Source organism: Balaenoptera musculus, chromosome 20, assembly GCF_009873245.2.
Source record: "Balaenoptera musculus isolate JJ_BM4_2016_0621 chromosome 20, mBalMus1.pri.v3, whole genome shotgun sequence".
Classification (NCBI taxonomy): domain Eukaryota; kingdom Metazoa; phylum Chordata; class Mammalia; order Artiodactyla; family Balaenopteridae; genus Balaenoptera; species Balaenoptera musculus.
This window is the reverse complement of record NC_045804.1, coordinates 56,125,891-56,136,539: the sequence shown is the minus strand read 5'-3', so window position 1 is coordinate 56,136,539 and position 10,649 is coordinate 56,125,891.

The window sequence follows — 10,649 nt, the reverse complement described above, 5'->3', positions numbered from 1 at the left end:
TTCTGCCCTCCCCATGCAAGCCTGGCCCACCCTGGCAGTGGACTGCAGCTTCCCGCCCCTGACGGCCCCTCCCTGACCACTTCTGCCCACCGCTGTGTTTCCATCAAAATGTGCTGTGTGTGTCAGTAAAAGAGAGAGTTTTACATCTCACTGGGGAAATCAAACATGGTTACCAAGGGGGAGGGGGGGAGAGGGATAAATTGGGAGATTGGGAGTGACATATACACACTACTGTATATAAAATAGATAACTAATAAGGACCTACTGTACAGCACAGGGAACTCTTCTCAATACTCTGTAATGACCTATATGGGGAAAGAATCTAAAAAAGAGTGGAGATATATATATATATATATAAAACTGATTCACTTTGCTGTACAGCAGAAACTAACACAACATTGTAAATCAACTATACTTCAATAAAAATTTTTTAAAAAAGAATGAGGGAATAAGGGAATGCATGTGTGGAACACACAGAGAAAACCCTGCCAGGTCAAAACACCAAGCTGATAATTTGCGAAATATCAGGTGTCCACTCCTGGACTGTCTCACATTTCAGCTTATCCAGGAAAGTTTAGAGAGAGCGTCCCGGCCTCTCTTGGGAAAACAGGACACACTGTACAAAGGGACAGCGCTAGTGTCTGGAAACAATAAAAAAGACAAGATGAAAATGCGCCTTGTAACATCAGCTTCCTTTTGTTTAGACATAACATGGCGTTTTCAAAGTACATCTTCAAAGTTCATCTTCAGAAATGGAACCAAAATGTCTTCTTGTTTTCGCTGTGCTTAACCACAGCTGGGCTCCCTTAGAGTCTAAAGTAAAACCTGTGCGGTTTCAAATAGACTTTATTTTAGAGTGAAGGGTTTTTTAAAAATTTGTTTGGTTTTTGCCTATTATCTCACCTGCTATTAATTGGGTTTTTTTTGTATTATTCACCAGAAAAGAGGAAATCACATTTTCCCCAAGGCTCAGAAATGTGGGAAAGAAGATTAAGATGAGAAAAAGCTACCGTAGAATTGTGTAGAATTTGAAGCAAATCATTGTGTATAAATCTTTACACATATAGAGCAACTTATAGAAACGCAGCAAAGGACAATATTCCCATTCCAAAACTGGGATGGGAGAAACTAGAAACAATTAAGTTAACAAATTACTAGTACGAATATCTAGAAAATGGTAGAGTGTCCACAAATGCCTTGGGGAATTTACTAGTGCCGAATATCCTGCATTCTGTTTTTTTTTTTTTAAATAAAGCCTTCCTTTTTCTTAAATATGTACAATATCACCAGGAAGGGGAGATAACACCAGACTGTAGGGAAAGGCCTAAAGAAAAAGCAGATGGCCGCCTCTTTTGCAGGAGCCATGTAATTTCATGGTGCATTTTCTGTTCATGGCTTCACTGAAATTCAAGCCCAGGGGCCAATTCTTTCTGGCAGAGGGGATGGGCTCAGGGGGCAGGGAGCAAGCAGCAAGAAGGGGGGAAAGCTTAACAAAAGGTAGGCAGTCGGGTCTCTGCTTCTGGGTGAGTGTCTACTTTTTCCTCAACCGGTAACTTTCTGGGCTTCAGCCAACCAAGGCCCGTGATGGTCACACCAGCCCCATCTCTGCTGGTCAACCGCCCTCTAGGTCACCTCATTCAAATTCCTGACGGATTGGTCCAGCTCACCATTTTGAGTGAGGTCACACAAGTCAAAGGTCAGAGGCTAGCTTACTGATGGATGACCTTTTAGGTCAACACCTGGTCCTTTGGGACAACAAGGATTGTGCATGATTAGGTTCCCCCAGAAGTGTATGTGGGTGGGTAGCTACCCTACAATGCGTAGTCAGTAGCAGTTGGAAAAGAAAGTAACTGAATCTCTACAACAGTCGTTGTTCAAAGTGTGGTCCCCGGACCAGCAGTATCTGTACCAACTGGGAAATTGGTAGGAATGCAAATCCCCAGGCCCCCCCCCCAGACTTACTGAATCAGAAACTTAGGGAGTGGGACCCAGTAATCTGTGTTTTAACCAGCCCTCCTGGGGATGCACATTGAAGTTTGAGAACCACTTGTCTAGAATAATCTCAAAATGTCTTCAAGCTCCATGCTGTAGAGACTGAAGGGGAAGGCAAGTCTTATTCCCTTAAAAAGACTGTAGAAGAATGAAATAATGCCATTTGCAGCAGTATGGATGGACCTAGAGATGATCATACTAAGTGAAGTATGTCAGACAAAGACAAATATGATGTCGCTTATATGTGGAATCTGAAAAAAATTACAAATGAACTTATTTGCAAAACAGGAATGGGCCCACAGACAGAAAAAAACTTATGGTTACCAAAGTAGAAGGGGGGGGCAGATAAATTAGGAGAATGGGATTAACATATACACACTACTATATATAAAATAGATCCCCAACAAAGACCTACGGTATAGCACAGGGAACTATACTCAATATTTTGTAATAACCTATATGGGAAAAGAATCTGAAAAATATATGTATATATATATATTGTATATATATGTATAACTGAATCACTTCTCTGTCCACCTGAAACCAACACAACTATACTTCAATTTAAAAAAAAGAAAAGAGAAAGTAAAAGCATAGAATCAGAAAGATATAAGCAAACAGACAAAAAAAAAAAGACTATGGATTAATGTATTTTGCTGGGCGAATGGGTAAATTAAATGTGATGTATACATACAGTGGGATATGATTCAGCCTTTAAAAGGAAGGAAAGTGTGATGTGAGCTACAACATGGATGAACCTTGAAGACATTATGCAAAGTGAAATAAGCTAGTCACAAAAAGATAAATCCTGTAGGACAGGGGTCCCCAACCCCCGGGACTGCTCCCCATCGCTCCCCATCGCTCCCCATTGCTCCCCATCGCTCCCCATTGCTCCCATTACCGCCTGAACCATCCCCCCGCCCCGCCATCCCCCCCTCCCGTCTGTGGGAAAATTGTCTTCCGCGAAACCGGTCCCTGGTCCAAAAAGGCTGGGGACCTCTGCTGTAGGATTCCACTTACATGAGGTCCCTAGAGGAGTCAAGTTCACAGAGGCAGAGAATAGAGTAGGTTTCCAGGGTAGAGGGGAATGGGGAGATACTTTTGAATGGGTACGAAGTTTCAGTTTGGGTGGATTAAAATGTTCTGGAGACGGATGCTGGTGAAGATAGCACAGCAATGTGAAGGTACTTAATACTACCAAACTCTACACTCAAAATGGCTTAAATAGTAAATGTTATGCTATATATACAGATACATATGTCGGGAAGGACACAGAACTCCAGACCAGGTGCCTCCTCCCAGTCTGCCCTTGGTGAGTGGTCAGGACACTGTGCAGAGGTGTGGCCGAAACAGACTTCTAAGGAGGGTGGGCCCTGCGCATCAGAGGAAGGGGTTAGTGACCCAGCAGCTCAGGGGCCCACACCACACGCAGAAGGGAAGCGTCTGTCCCAGCGCGGTCCTCCCCACTTCCTGCAGCCCAGGGAACTCAAACACCTGCGGGCGTGAGCCGCACAGCTGCAGGTGAGGGTCCCAGCCCGACCTTACGGGAGACGCGGGGAATGGATCCAGCGCTGGCCCACAGCAAGGCTACCCTGGGCTCCCTGGCCCGCCCGCCCACCCTCATTTGGAACAGACGGGGCGTTAATCAGAGGAGCTGCGTCTCCAGGGCCCGCTGATGAGGGCAGCCAGGGCTGCTACCGGAGAGTTTTCTCTGGGGACCACAACAAACACACAAGAGGAACCACTCACCACGACGGTGACCTTCCCGGCTGTACAACTGGGGGAAACTTTCTGCCAGCACGTCACCAGTGGCTGGAGACCTCATCTGGCAGAACACAGACTCTCCTTTTTTTTTTTTTTTCATAGTTACGCTTTCATTTATTCTGTTCATCAGCACTTCAAAACATTCTAAAATATGACTCTTTCATGAAAAATTGCAAAAATGACCTCACAAAGTTATTATGACATTTTAGCTTGTGAGTCCTTGTGAATGATAGCACATAAATAGTCCTGAGAAAGAAAAAATAAATGAGTTAAACACTTGGAAAGGAGAAGGTAAAACTGTCATTATTTGTTGATGAAATGGTACTAGCTAAACTCTAGAGAATATCCCCAACACTGTTATATTGTGAAGCGGGGGGGGGGGGGGTACAAAATTAATATACAATATTAGGAGTTTGCCTATATACAAACAATTAATTAGAAAATAGGAGTAAAAAGAGTAAATATCTAGGGAAAAAAGCTAATAGGAAATGTGGAAAAATACATCAAAAAAATAAATGCTAGGGAATTCCCTGGCACTCCCTGGACCCTAGCGGTCCAGCAGTTAGGACTTGGCGCTTTCATTGCCAGGGCCCTGGTCTAAGATCCTGCAAGCTGTGCAGTGCAGTGAAGGAAAGAAAGAAAGAAAGAAAGAGAGAGAGAGAGAGAGAGAGAGAGAAGGAAGGAAGGAAGAAGGAAGGAAGGAAGGAGGGAAAGAAAGGCTACTGAGGAACTTAAAATAAATGAATAAGTGGAAAATATACTTTGAGCGTGATTAGAAAATCAGTAATCAAAGATATCAGCTATCACTAAATTAATTTTTTAAATTAGTGCAAAAGAAATATAGTAGAAATTTATTTTGAAAATTAAACAGGATAATTTTCAAGTTTATAAAGAAAAGGATACCTGTAATGATATTAATTTTTCATAAGGCAAAAATCTGGTGGAATACAGACTCTTCTTTTGCCATTTGAATTTGTGGACATCAGAGCTGGGTTGTCAGTAGTCCACGCTGCCAACACACCTTCCCAGGTAAAGATGAGCAGGCAGAAACATCCCTGCACTTAAGAATAGATATACGTATAACTGAATCCCTTTACTGTACATCTGAAACTAACGTAAAATTGTAAATCAACAATACTTCAGTTTTTAAAAAAAAACACACATTCACTAATTCAAAATAAGGAAAACAATCCAGGGATCCAGTGTAAATACCCCTTCTTCTCTGAAATCAATTTAGGCCATCAAGCAGAATTTTTTTTTTAATTGTATTCTCTATAAAATTTGAGAGAATATTGCATCTTTGCAATGAGAATAATCTGGTTATCAAAAAAAGGAGGAGCTGTGATATGAAAAACAACTTTCTAACATTTTGTCATAAATTTAAAGACCTAAAAGAGATTAAAATTTTTTATTTATTTATTTATTTTTTCACAGTAGGTCCTTGTTGATTATCTATTTTAAATATATCAGTGTGTGCATGTCAACCGCAAACTCCCAATCTAACCCTCCCACCCCAGGCCTTCTCCCCTCGTAACCGTAAGTTCATTCTCTAAGTCTGTGAGTCTGTTTTTGCTTTGTAAATAAGTTCATTTGTAACTTTTTTTTTAGATTCCACATATAAGTGATATCATATGATATTTATCCTTCTCTGATTTACTTCACTTAGTATGATAATCTCCAGGTCCATCCATGTTGCTGCAAATGGCATTATTTCATTCTTTTTTATGGCTGAGTAATATTCCATTGTATGTATGTACCACATCTTCCTTATCCATTCCTCTGTCGATGAACATTTAGCTTGCTTCCATGTCCTGGCTATTGTAAATAGTGCTGCAGTGAACACTGGGGTGAATGTATCCTTTCAAACCATGTTTTTCTCCAGATATATGCCCAGGAGTGGGATTGCTGGATCATATGGTAGCTCTATTTTTAGTTTTTTAAGGAACCTCCGGTAAAAAATTTTTTTAAACACACACACAAAATAAACCCACCTGGACTCAGCACCCAACTGAAGAATAGAATGTTACCAAAACCACAGACCTCCCCTGCAGACCCCTTTCCAACACTTCTGTCCTCCTCTCCCAAGGTTTAATCACCTGGTTACAATCTTAAATTGTGATCACCAAATCTTTAAACACCGAGGTGGCAGGAAATAGATCATATACTCTTGAAGCTCAAGAAATACTTGTGAAGAAAATGGACAATAATTTGTTGCAGTATTTTCATATTTTATAGAGAAGTTTAACCCATTCCCAAAGATTTTAAAAGATGCTCCTTGTCCAAGTAAAATTGACTTCAGGAATGCAATAGATCTCCTTTGTTAGAAACTCTATAAAAGTTCATAATGTCTATAGGTCCAAGAAGCCAAAATGTTCATCACGGAAAGTGCCCCCAAGAAATATGATCAGATTGAATGTCCATTTCTTACTAAAGGAATACCCATCATAAATCACCAGTTGGAATATTCTTTTGTGGTGAAATATGGTTATAGGAACATCACTTGACAGAATTCTAAAGCACCAGTCAATGCAATAAACAAAAAACGAGTTATAAGAAATCTAATCTGATTTCTGAACGGTAAGCACCCAGAAAATCTAAGAGAATACACTAAAATTCATGAAAACTAGAAGAGAATTCAGTAAGATGGACAATGGTAAAAAGCAGTATACAAAATGTAATGATTTTACTGCATATCAACAATGACTAAGTAGAAAATATAGTTGCATATAGCTTAAAATATCTGGTGAGAACTAAAAAATATGAATTCCTAAAAATTAATTTTTTTAAATGCCATGGCATTATTGAGATACATTTTAATTTATTTATTTACTTATTTATTTTTGGCTGTGTTGGGTCTTCGTTTCTGTGCAAGGGCTTTCTCTAGTTGCGGCGAGCGGGGGCCACTCTTCATCGCGGTGCGCGGGCCTCTCACTGTCGCGGCCTCTCTTGTTGCGGAGCACAGGCTCCAGACGCGCAGGCTCAGTAATTGTGGCACACGGGCCTAGTTGCTCCGCGGCACGTGGGATCTTCCCAGTCCAGGGATCGAACCTGTGTCCCTGCATTGGGAGGCGGATTCTTAACCACTACGCCACCAGGAAAGTCCCCCATAGAGTAATTTAAATAACCCTTATCTGAACATCATTGTAAAGTAAATTATGCAGCACACGCTGTATAACATTCCAGGTTAAAAAATGATCCATTTGCTAATAGCCCTCCTGTACTACCTAATCCAAAAGTGCCAAATTCATCCTTTCCCCTACCTTTAAAAGCCTTCCTTCACTCCAGTCCACTTGCCAAGATTACTTCCAAACAAATAGCCTTGAACCAAACACTTCTACCTTAAAACGCAATTTACCACTTCTGCAAAACCATGCCACAGTTGAATTCGTTAACTCTGTTATTTAATTTATTCTGGTGTGTGTTTGGACTTAACTCGCTCACTTTCCTAAGCTCTTAGGTTCTAGCAGAAATGTATTTTTCAAAGTGGGATGAGAGGCTCATGGTAGCGAGTAAGCAGCAGTTTGATGTGGTTCCAAACACGTGACCTGCCTGAGAAACTGTTTGCTTTTTTTCTTATTTTAATTTTTTGCTCGTTGAGGGCCAAAATGGTGGTCTTTGGAGTCAAAGGGGGAAGGGAGGAGTCATGATCTCTTTAAGAAGTAAGTAAAGAAAGAGCCAAAAAGGAGGAGGGAGAGAAGGGAAAAGAGGCGGAGGAAAGGGAGGGGAAGAAAAGAAGGAAGGTAGAGGGGAGGGGTGGGGGGAAGGGAAGAAGAAGAAGAAAAGAAAACAGAGCTGAAATTAATCTACTCAGTTTTCTCATTCTGGCTGGTGTTCAACCAAGAATCAAACAAAAGGTGTTGTCTCCTTATCAATTAACATCAGGCTAGATATTGTCTATTGCATCCCTGAGTCTGTGGTTCCTGGTAATATCCACAGATATTACTCAGTCAAACTTGGTTTTCCTTTCTCTCTCTCTTCCCCCTCCCGCCCCTTCGACTGAATGATTTTAGACAGTATAGTGGACGTCATGTTCAATTCTCCAACATGTTTTCCACTCTTTCCACCGACATCCATGGTGCTTTAGGAAGTAACTTCAACTCCTGGAATGAGATGAGTACTGATTAATCAAAGCCAAACATGTTAATCCCATCAGATAGTTTGAGGACCCTGCCCTGAAATCAACCACTGTATGACATTCTCCTAGCAACAGCTGTTGGTCCAGAGCCCACACGTGACCGTCAGCTGGAAGGGAGGAATTTTATTTCATGACTGAGGGATAGGCTCTTTTTTTCTTCTACCCCTAGATCCTACAATTGTGAGGGGAGCCAGCCCGAGGCAGAAGCCAGAATTATGGACAAGGAAGGAAAGGGACCCTCAGAACTTGTGCTCTTGATGATGATGTTGAACTTCTGGATTTACTAACCCTAAATTCCATGCCCCATTGTGAAACTTCCAGTCATGTGAGCTATAAATGTATTATTTAGGCCAATTCAAGTGGCATTTTCTGTTACTACTGAAAGTCCCCTGACTACACGAAGCCAACACAAATGGTTACTGCTGATTATTCAGTGGAGGAAAAAACCTGTCCATTGAACCAAAACGGTCTAGTGTCAGTTGCTTAAATAGTTTGACAGCATTGTAGACAGAAACTTGGGGATGTGTTTTGAGTATTTAGGAACTGAATCTAGAAAATGTCATTTTGTACACGGGTTAAATTAGTATGTCTGCTTCTCTGACCACTGGCCGACTCTAGGTTCTGTGACCTGCTGGGACCACCAGTGGGGGGTCCAGCCATTGAGCTGTAGGCTGGAGTCTGTCACTCACTGACCATGGTGCTTTGGCTGTGTATCTGGGATTTCCTTACTTTTACCAACAATGAAAGATGGAGATTAGACCCTGTGCAAGTCTTCCGATGACATGAGCAAGGATGCCTTCATGTGGAAGGAAACGGCTCACTCACTGCTCATCAGTTCTACCACAAGCACCGCCTCCCTAGGGTTAAGCCTCTCCTCTTAGAGGGTGAGTGTGAAAGCACAGCAGGGGTTCATGCTCTCCTATAGGCATGTGCGTCCTGCTAAGTCAGCAGCAACTTAGAGTTTAAATGTGTTTTACTAGGATAGATTTACAGGTAAACAGCCAAGCCACAGGGCTTAACCTACCCTCCCTCTGGCTTTTCACTCCCACCCTGCTTAAGTCCAGCTAGTCTGCCTGGATCCCCATCCTTCAGCTGAACGCGGAACACAAGCCGGTACCACTTGCAAATGCTTTCCTCAGAGGCCACTTACAGTTTATGGCTCTGACCCTGCCAATCCCCAAACGGAGGAGCAGACCATCCTCCTTGGCATCTTCCCTCAGCCAGCTTTCACATGTTCCCTCTTCATCCCCGAATCTTCATCCACGTGACCTCATACTCAATTTGACTCAGCAAATAGGTCTTGAGCACCAGCCAGCCTGGCACTGAGCTCGATGCTGGGATATTTGAGAGAAACATATGTCTCTTCCTTCACGGAGGTTATACGTCAGTTACAAGGACACACACACAAAGGTTTAAGTGTGACGAATGTATGTGTATGAGCTGCCAGGCGTCTTATGAAGTTTGATACAAGGTAAGAAAAAATGGAAAGAAGTTGCAGGGAAGGAATAGTAAGGAAAAGCTTCTCAGGAGAGAAAACATCTGAGCTAAGTCTTGGGAAAAAGAAGCGTTAACAAGCATAAGAAAGAAAGGGCATTCCAGGCAGAAGGACCTGGATGAGAAGGGGTAAGGAGTAGGGAGTAGAGATTCTGTGATACAAGTACAAAGAGGCCAGGTCATGATTCTAAGCCTTGGGCATGATTCTGAACAGTTTTGAAGTTATTTTAAGGGAACTGTTATGATTTAATCAAAATATTAGTCAAGGTTACACTAGCTGATGAACCAAATAATCACTGAATTTTCAGTGGATTAACACAACAAAACTGTCTTTCTTATTTCTGGTCCAGTCCAATGAGGGTGTTCCTGGTTGGGTGACTTTCCTCCCAGAGCGATTCTGGAACTCAGACTCCAGAAGCCTTGCTCACAAGGAGCTCCTTGAGTTGCTGTAGATGAGAAACGTGCTATCTGGGAAGACTTCCCAGCATTTACCCACTTCAGCCCAGAAAGACACACACACATCACTTCTCTCATACTCCATTGGCAAGAACTTATCATAGGGCTCAATTTAAACGCAGTCCTGGAATATGTAGCCCCTGGCCCTATGGGCAGCTCAGTACTGTGATCTCAGTACTGTGAGAAGGAAACACTGATCTTTGATGGTCAGTTCTCTGAAAGGAGCAGGGAAGTACCATGACTAGGTTAGCATTTTCTTTTTTTTTTTCTTTCTTTTTTTAGGTAAGAAGTGGATTTATTTAGAGAGAAACCCATTCCACAGAGTGTTGGCCATCTCAGAAGGTGAGAAAGGCACCAGGGAATGGGGTTGTCAGTTTTTATAAGTGTGGGTAATTTCATAGGCTAATAAGCCCATTCTGGTTGCAGGTTGGAGGATGAACTGAAGACAAGGAAGAGGAGAGAGAGGGAGACGAGTGGAGAGGCTGTAGCTCCCATCCAGGTGACAAACGATGGGGGTCACCTACTACAACCACAGCTCTGTAGTGGTCAGGATGGAAGAGAGGAAAGGGGGTCAAGAAACACGTAGGCGATGCATTACCGGGACTTGGTACCCAAACTCAGAGTCATATTCAGCATGAGGAGCACAGAAAAGGGTGGGTTGACTTTCAAACTTGGGATATGATCAATGGGCTGGCAGAGGCACCAAATTAGGGAGTTTAGGAGGAAGTGGTGAGGAGAGAAGAGGGAGTCTTAAATCATTTTTTTTTTTCTTGATGAGCTTGAAGTTATCTGGTAGAAATATTAGAGG